This window comes from Magnolia sinica, chromosome 2 (genome assembly GCF_029962835.1).
Source record: "Magnolia sinica isolate HGM2019 chromosome 2, MsV1, whole genome shotgun sequence".
Classification (NCBI taxonomy): Eukaryota; Viridiplantae; Streptophyta; class Magnoliopsida; order Magnoliales; family Magnoliaceae; genus Magnolia; species Magnolia sinica.
The window spans coordinates 16,651,885-16,662,305 of NC_080574.1; positions in this window are offsets into that span (position 1 = coordinate 16,651,885).

The following is a 10,421-nucleotide window of genomic DNA, read 5'->3' on the forward strand; positions in this document are numbered from 1 at the left end:
TTTTCCCTTAATTCTTGGCGTTATACCATAAAATGATCTTTAGAAATGGATGAACGGAATGGATGAAACACATACATCAATTTGGGGCCCACAGTGCACCGACCATCAGCCACCGGGCTGGTGGGAGGGGGAGTAGCCAATCCGTTTCCATTGGCTACAATCAAATACGCATGTTGGAAACATGCGGGCACGCGGAACAATCAAATACGCGGCGATCCGTTGCCGTGGAAAGAAATTGGCGTCCCTCGCGAGGTGGGTCATTGCGGTGCACATTCACCTACAGACACGGCCTTCCTGATTAGCGGACCGGCCTGATTTTCGTGCCAGACCATCTAAGACGGTGGGGTCACATCATTCGCGCATCAGATGTCCCACCAAACGCCAGCTTGGCATGTGATCTGTCCGAAAAATGTGTAAAGAGGAGCCGTGGTTCTTTAATCATGACCGTTAATCTGAATGAACACACGTTGGATTGGGAGTCATTTGTTAATCATGCTTACAAAACTTTCTAGACCAGACGATTTTAATCCTTGAATCAGTGGTCTAACATCAAACAGATACAAAGACAATACAACAGCGGTCCAAAATAGCAGCCCCATCCGCTGTGAGCACCATCGTATCAACGGCATGGATTACTGAAATAAGGCCCCACCCATACAAATAGATGCCGGAGGACCCTGTTTGTGCTCCGATGCACCGGATCTTAAGCGGCTCGCGTCCTGCTCCGCCGGGCGGACTCCGTCCAGGCAGGGCTCTGTGGGGCCCACCTTAATGTATGTGTTTTATCCATGCTGTCTATCAACTTTTTCAGATTATTATAAAGTATGAGCCTAAAAAATAAGGCAGATCCAAGGCTCAAGTGAACCAAACCACAAGAAGCAGTGGTGATTATGGCAATGATAATGACAACCACCATTTAAACCTTCATAGGGCCAAATAGACCTTAATTAACGGAAAACAAAAATATCAGCTTGATCCAAGACTCACGTGACCTCCAAAACGTTTTTAATGGTGATACTTTAATCCCCACACTTGAACCTTGGATCTGCCTCTCTTTTACGCTCATATGATACGGAAAAATGAATAAAGCGCGTGTATAAAACCCATACATCGAAGTGGGCCCCATGGAGCCCTACCTGGACCGAGTCCGTCCAAACGGGTCACAACGCAATCCGCTGCCAACAAGAAGATCCTGTAACCGTGCCCTGAATCAAACCCGGATTTCCAGGGGAAGCTAAGCTAAGTGGGGCCTAATTCGTTGTTTGTGAGAAATCCACCCCTTTCAGCCTTTTTTCCTGTTCGTGTTACGACATGGGTCCAAAACTGGTAGGGCAAGAGTCCAAAACTGATGCAAATCCAAAACTTAAATGGCCCACACGGTAGAGGATTGAAGGTACACAGTTGACACATGCCTAGGGCTGCAAAAGTTTTGAATTGGGCTAATTTTTATATTTTCAGTTCATCTCGGTAAGAATCAGGCTTTTTTTTTTTTTTTTTCAGTTCATCCTGATAAGAATGACCATATGATCAATATAAATAATATATAAACATCACGCATGCTAGGAATTTAGCTGCACACGTTTTTCTGACACATGGCCCAATTAAGTTTTGAAATTAGTTCATTTTTTAGCCCATCTCCTAAAATGATTTTACAGAACTGATAAACGTGATAGATTGCCCACAAACATCAAGGTGTGCACCACTTAACTTCCTCTCGCAGGGAGTTTCTGCTCGAGGCTTTCGCAGGGAAACGCGTCCCCTCGGAACTATCGCCTTAGCACGAGAAATTTGCGACTGTACGACCCATTTATGGCCCATTTAGGAAACTACGCCCACCTCATTTTCCTTTGCGAGAGTACGCCCGAGCTGTACGGAAGACTTGCCAAAGGTCGAAAATGCCCATGCTTGTTCCTTCAAACATATATGTGGCGCTCGAAGACAAGCGCTGACACTCCGGGTACTCCGAATTGTACGAACGGTTTAAAAGATATCAAAGTTACATGAGCCCCACAGTTACGTATTTATTATATCCACAACGTTCATCCATAGTTCGAGATCATTTCGGAGCATTATCAAAAAAAAAAAAATCCTATCCAAAGATCAACTGGACCACACCACAAAGAGCAACGGAAAAATTGATTTCAACCGTTCAAAATTTTGTAGGGCCCACCATAACATTTATTTTCCATCCAATATATTCATAATGTCACAAAGACCTGGATGAAGAGGAAAAACAAATTTTGTAATGATCCAAAACTTCTCGGGCCCCTAAAAGGGTTTCAATGGTAGACGTTCAATCTTCCACTGCCTTTTACAGTGTGGTCCACTTGATAGCTAAATCTGTCTTATTTTTCTTCTCAAGCGTTGGTACGAGTTCGCAAAATAGATGGACGGTTTGGATATAACACATACCTCATAAAAGGACCCATAAAAGCGGTGGGGATTACAACAGGGAAAAAAAAGAGCTGGTATCTTTGGCTACGGATTATAACCGTAGCGATAACCGCAGCCAATGTTTTTTCAATATGTCCTCTACTATACATCGAAGGTCTTTCGATATATACTTCGATATATCGAATGTCTTTCGATTAATCGGAAAAGGTCCAAAACTGTCCAGCAACTTTGCATAAAAAATCCTGCAATTTTCGATTAATCGAAGTGTATTCGATATGTATCGAAGATATAGCTACAGATTATAGCTGTAGCCATAACTGTAGTTCGTAAAAGTTTATGCAAATTTTATTATTTTATTATTTTTAATTTTTTAGTTTTTATTTTTTACATGGAGAACTTTATTCTACCTACAATTTTCTCTAATACATATTTATATAAATATATATATATAAGCATATAAAAAAAAAATTCTCTCTTTTTTTCATTTATTTCTCTATTCATTTAACAAGAATATCTTATAAACCAAAATTAGTTACTTGATGTACCCTATATTATTTTGGGGTAGGAGAAGATACTTTAGCCAACTAACATAGTTATTTTCTAAGATTCCATTAGGTCGATGGTCGAAAATCCATTTCATTCACTTTGCGGTCAATTTCAATCAGTTCGTGGTCATTTCCATGCATTTCACCGTCAATTCCCTCCACTTCACGGACAATTCCATGCATTTCACCGTCAATTCCCTCCACTTCACGGACAATTCCATGCATTTCACGGTCATCCCAAACTATTTCGTGTTGATTCACGGTCGTTTCGAGGCATTTCGAGGTCAATTCCCTTCACTTCACGATCATTTGCATGCATTTCGTGCTCAAATCGCTTCAAACCATGATAATTTCCATGCACTTCACGGTCATCCCAAACAATTCTGTGTTGATTCACGGTCGTTTCGAGGCATTTCGCGGTCAATTCCCTTCACTTCACGGTCAGTTGCATGCAACTGACTGCTAATCATGAATTGATGCGATTTGAGCGCGAAATGCATGCAAATGACCGTGAAGTGAAGGGAATTGACCGCGAAATGCCTCGAAACGACCATGAATCAACACGAAATTGTTTGGGACGACCGCGAAATGCATGGGAATGAGCGATTTGAGCGCGAAATGCATGCAACTGACCGTGAAGTGAAGGGAATTGACCGCGAAATGCCTCGAAATGACCGTGATTCAACACAGAATTGTTTGGGACGACCGTGAAATGCATGGGAATGATCATGGTTTGAAGTGATTTGACCGTAAAATGCATGCAAATGATCGTCAAGTGAAGGGAATTAACCGCGAAATGCCTCGAAACGACCGTGAATCAACACGGAATTGTTTGGGACGACCGTGAAGTGCACGGGAATGATCATGGTTTGAAGCGAATTGACCGCGAAAAGCATGCAAATGACCGTGAAGTAAAGGGAATTGACCGCGTAATGCCTCGAAACGATCGTGAATCAACACGGAATTGTTTGGGATGACCGCGAAATGCATAGGAATGATCATGGTTTGAAGTGATTTGACCGCAAAATGCATGCAAATGACCGTGGAGTGAAGGGAATTGACCGCGAAATGCCTCGAAACGACCGTGAATCAACACGGAATTGTTTGGGATGACAGGGAAATGCATGGGAATGATCATGGTTTGAAGCGAATTGACCGCGAAATGCCTCGAAACGACCGTGAATCAACACGAAATTGTTTGGAATGACCGCGAAATGCATGAGAATGATCATGGTTTGAAGCGAATTGACCGTGAAATGCATGTAAATGACCGTGGAGTGAAGCGAATTGACCGTGAAATACCTCGAAACGACTGTGAATCAACATGAAATTGTTTGGGATGACCGCAAAATGCATGGGAATGATCATGGTTTGAAGCGAATTGACCGCAAAATGCATGCAAATGACCGTGGAATGAAGGGAATTGACCGCGAAATGCCTCAAAGCAAAGTGAATCAACACGGAATTGTTTGGAATGACCGCGAAATGCATGGGAATGATCATGGTTTGAAGCGAATTGGCCAGTGAAATGCATGTAAATGGCCGTGGAGTGAAGCGAATTCACCGCGAAAGAATTGATAGTGAATCAACACGGAATTGTTTGGGATAACGCGAAATGCATGAGAATGATCATAGTTTGAAGCGATTTGATGCGAAATGCATGCAAATGGCCGTGGAGTGAAGGGAATTGCGCGAAATGCCTTGAAACGGCCGTGAATCAACACGGAATTGTTTGGAATGACCGCAAAATGCATGGGAATGATCATGGTTTGAAGCGAATTGGCCGTGAAATGCATGTAAATGGCCGTGGAGTGAAGCGAATTGGCCGAAATGCCTCGAAACGGCCGTGAATCAACACGGAATTGTTTGGTATGACGCGAAATGCATGGGAATGATCATGGTTTGAAGCGAATTGCCCATGAAATGCATGGAAGTGAAGTGAAGGGAATTGGCAATGAAATGCCTCGAAATGACCAGTGAATCAACACGGAATTGTTTAGAATGAACTGCGAAATGCATGAGAATGATCATGGTTTGAAGCGAATTGGCCGCGAAATGCATGTAAATGGCCTGTGGAGTGAAGCGAATTGGCCGTAAATGCCGAAACGGCAGTGAATCAACACGGAATTGTTTGGGATGAGCGAAATGCATGGGAATGATCATGGTTTGAAGCGATTTGGCATGAAATGCATGCAAATGACCGTGGAGTGAAGGGATGACCGCGAAATGCTCGAAATGAAAGTGAATCAACACGGAATTGTTTAGGGCATGAAGTGCATGGGAATGATCATGGTTTGAAGCAAATTGCATGAAATGCATGCAAATGAGTGAAGTGAAGGGAATTGCAGTGAAATGTGTGGAAATCACCGTGAATCAACACGGCGGTGTTTGGGATGACCATGAAATGCATAGGAATGATCATGGTTTGAAGCGATTTGGCCATGAAATGCATGCAAATGCAGTGGAGTGAAGGGTATTGGCCAGCGAAATGCCTCGAACGACCAGTGAATCAACGCGGAATTGTTTGGGACGACCGTGAAGTGTATGGGAATGATCATGGTTTGAAGCGAATTGATCGCGAAATGCATGCAACTGACCGTGGAGTGAAGGGTATTGACCGCGAAATGCCTCGAAACGACCGTGAATCAACACGGAATTGTTTGGGATGACCGCGAAATGCATGGGAATGATCATAGTTTGAAGCGATTTGAGCGCGAAATGCATGCAAATGACCGTGAAGTGAAGGGAATTGACCGCGAAATGCCTCGAAACGACCATGAATCAACACGGAATTGTTTGGGACGACCATGAAGTGCATGGGAATGATCATGGTTTGAAGCGAATTGCTCGCGAAATGTGGAAATGCCAGTGAAGTGAAGGGAATTGCCGCGAAATGCCTCGAAACATAGTGAATCAACACGGAATTGTTTGGGATACTCGAAATGCATAGGAATGATCATGGTTTGAAGCGATTTGTGCGAAATGCATGCAAATGGCCAGTGGAGTGAAGGGTATTGAGCGAAATGCCTCGAAGCGACGTGAATCAACACGGAATTGTTTGGGATGACTATGAAATGCATGGGAATGATCATGGTTTGTAGCGATTTGACAGCGAAATGCATGCAACTTAAGAGACTAGAAGAAACACACTATGAACACAACTTGAAAAACATGGAGTGTGTACCGACATGGGTGTGTACTAACAAGCTAACCTAAAAAAGTAAAACAAAAAAAAAAATATACATAAAAAAATACATTAGAAAAAAAAACAGAAAAATTACACTTCGATATATCGAATAGAACACGGTATATCGAAACTCTTCGATATAATCGAAACCTAATCGATTAATGGTAGAGTAAGTTGTCGATTATATCGAAATCTAGTCGATATAATATTAGTAAGTCATCCTTACAACCGATCGATATATCGACTATTATTCGATTGATCGAAAATAGTCACACACTGTCCAGTAACAAAATACTTTTTAAATTGTATTATCGATATAATCGAGTAGATGTCGATATATCAAGGTATCGATATATCGACTAGATTTCGATATATCGAAAATTGTCAGAAAATGTCCAGTGTCGAATTGCTTTTTTAGTGCAATTTTTTTATTTTTTTTCTAATATGTTTTTTTATTTTTTTATATATATTTTTTATTTTACTTTTTTAGGTTAGCTTGTTAGTACACACCTATGTCGGTACACACTCCATGTTTTTCAAGTTGTGTTCATAGTGTGCTTCTTCTAGTCTCTTAAGTTGTATGGTCATTTGCATGCATTTTACGGTCAAATCGCTTCAAACCATGATAATTCCCATGCATTTCATAGTCATCCCAAACAATTCCGTGTTGATTCACTGTCGTTTAGAGGCATTTCGCTGCAATTCCCTTCACTCGCGGTCATTGCATGCATTTCGCCAAATCGCTTCAAACCATGATCATTCCTATGCATTTCGTGATCATCCCAAACAATTCCGTGTTGATTCGAGGTCGTTCCGTGCATTTCGGTCAATTCCCTTCACTTCGCGGTCATTTGCATGCATTTCTCGGTCAATTCTCTTCAAACCATGATCATTCCCATGCACTTCACGGTCGTCCCAAACAATTCCGTGTTGATTCGCAGTCTAGTCAATTTCGATCAATTCCCTTCACTCCACGTCAGTTGCATGCACGGTCACATCGCTTCAAACCATGATCATTCCATGCATTTCGTGGTCATCCCAAACAATTCCGTGTTGATTCACACTCATTTCCATTCATGGTCAATTGCCTTCACTCCACGGTCATTTACATGCATTTGCATTCGCTTCAAACCATGATCATTCCCATGCATTTCGGTCATTCCAAACAATTCCGTGTTGATTCACGTTGTTCGAGGCATTTCGCGGTCAATTCCCTTCACTCCACGGTCGTTTGCATGCTGTGAATTCGCTTCAAACCATGATCATTCTCATGCATTTCGCGATCATACCAAACAATTCCGTGTTGATTCACGCGTTTCGAGGCATTTCGCGTCAATTCCCTTCACTCCACGTCATTGCATGCATTTCGCGATCAATCGCTTCAAACCATGATCATTCCCATGCATTTTGTAATACAAACAATTCCGTGTTGATTCACGGCCGTTTCGGGTCATTTCATCAATTCGCTTCACTCCACGGTCATTTACATGCATTTCACGGCAATTCGCTTCAAACCATGATCATTCCCATGCATTTCGTCATTCCAAATAATTCGTGTTGATTCACTCGTTTGAGGCATTTCGCATAATTCCCTTCACTCCAGGTCATTTGCATGCATTTCGCATCAAATCGCTTCAAACCATGATCATTCCCACGCATTTTCGGTCATCCCAAACAATTCCGTGTTGATTCACGCATTTCGCTCAATTTTCGATCAATTCGCTTCACTCACGGTCATTTACATGCATTTCCCGGTCAATTCGCTTAAACCATGATCATTCCCATGCATTTCGCGTCATTCAAACAATTCCGTGTTGATTCACTCGTTTCGAGGCATTTCGCGGTCAATTCCCTTCACTCGGTCATTTGCATGCATTTCGCTGCAATTCGCTTCAAACCATGATCATTCCCATGCATTTCAGGTCATCCCAAACAATTCCGTGTTGATTCACGCGTTCGAGGCATTTCTGCGGCATTCCTTCACTCGCACGGTCATTTACATGCATTTCGGCCAATTCGCTTCAAACCATGATCATTCCCATGCATTTCGTCGTCCCAAACAATTCGTGTTGATTCACGGTACGATGAATTTTGGCGAATTCCTTCACTCCATGGTCAGTTGCATGCTTTTCGTGGTTAATTGCTTCAAACCATGATCATTCCCATGCATTTCGTGGTCATTCCAAACAATTCCGTGTTGATTCACGGTCGTTTCGAGGCGTTTCGCGGTCAATTCCCTTCACTACACGGTCATTTGCATGCATTTCGCGGTCAAATCGCTTCAAACCATGATCATTCCTATGCATTTCGCGGTCATCCCAAACAATTCCGTGTTGATTCACGGTCGTTTCGAGGCATTTCGCGGTCAATTCCCTTCACTTCACGGTCATTTGCATGCATTTCGCGGTCAATTCGCTTCAAACCATGATCATTCCCATGCACTTCATGGTCGTCCCAAACAATTCCGTGTTGATTCACGGTCGTTTCGAGGCATTTCGCGGTTAATTTCCTTCACTTGACGATCATTTGCATGCATTTTACGGTCAAATCACTTCAAACCATGATCATTCCCATGCATTTCACGGTCGTCCCAAACAATTCCGTGTTGAATCACGGTCATTTTGAGGCATTTCGCGGTCAATTCCCTTCACTTCACGGTCAGTTACATGCATTTCGCGCTCAAATCGCTTCAAACCATGATCATTCCCATGCATTTCGCGGTCGTCCCAAACAATTTTGTGTTGATTCATGGTCATTTCGAGGCATTTCGCGGTCAATTCCCTTCACTTCACGGTCATTTGCATGCATTTCGCGCTCAAATCGCATCAATTCATGATTAGCGGTCAGTGCAATCGACCGTGAAGTGAAGGAATTGGCCGTGAAATGCAACACCGTGAATCAACACAATTGTTTGGGATGACCGTGAAGTGCATGGGAATGATCATGGTTTGAAGCATTTGACCGCGAAATGCATGCGAATGATCGTGAAGTGAAGGGAATTGGCAGTGAAATGCCGAAATGACGTGAATCAACACGAAATAGTTTGGGATGACCGTGAAATGCATGGAATTGTCCGTGAAGTGGAGAGAATCGATAGGAAATGCATGGAAATGACCATACAGTTGCATTGGCCAAAGTGAATGAAATGGATTTTCGACCATCGACCTAATGGAATCTTAGAAAATAACTAGGTTAGTTGGCTAAAGTATCTTCTCCTACCCCAAAATCATATAGGGTACATCAAGTAACTAATTTTGGTTTATAAGATATTCTTGTTGAATGAATAGAGAAATAAATGAAAAAAAGAGAGAAATCTTTTTTTTATATGCTTATATATACATATTTATATAAATATGTATTAGAGAAAATTGTAGGTAGAATAAAGTTCTCCATGTAAAAAATAAAAACTAAAAAATAAAAAATAAAAAAATAAAAAAATTTGCATAGACTTTTACGGACTACAGTTATGGCTACAGCTATAATATGTAGCTATATCTTCGATACATATCGAATACACTTCGATTAATCGAAAATTGCAGGATTTTTTATGCAAAGTTGCTGGACAGTTTTGGACCTTTTTCGATTAATCGAAAGACATTCGATATATCGAAGTATATATCGAAAGACCTTCGATGTATAGTAGAGAACATATTGAAAAAGCATTGGCTGCGGTTATCGCTACGGTTATAATCCGTAGCCAAAGATACCAGCTCTTTTTTTTCCCTGTTGTAATCCCCACCACTTTTGTGGGTCCTTTTATGAGGTATGTGTTATATCCAAACCGTCCATCTATTTTGCGAACTCGTACCAATGCTTGGGAAGAAAAATAAGATAGATTTAGCTATCAAGTGGACCACACTGTAAAAGGCAGTGGAAGATTGAACGTCTACCATTGAAACCCTTTTAGGGGGCCTAGAAGTTTTGGATCATTACAAAATTTGTTTTTCCTCTTCATCCAGGTCTTTGTGACATTATGAATATATTGGATGGAAAATAAATGTTATGGTGGGCCCTACAAAATTTTGAACGGTTGAAATCAATTTTTCCGTTGCTCTTTGTGATGTGGTCCAGTTGATCTTTGGATAGGATTTTTTTTTTTTTTTGATAATGCTCCGAAATGATCTCGAACTATGGATGAACGTTGTGGATATAATAAATACGTAACTGTGGGGCCCATGTAACTCTGATATATTTTGAACCGTTCGTACAACTCGGAGTTCGAGGAGTGTCAGCGCTTGTCTTCGAGCGCCACATATCCGCTTGAAGGAACAAGCAAGGGCATTTTCGACCTTTGG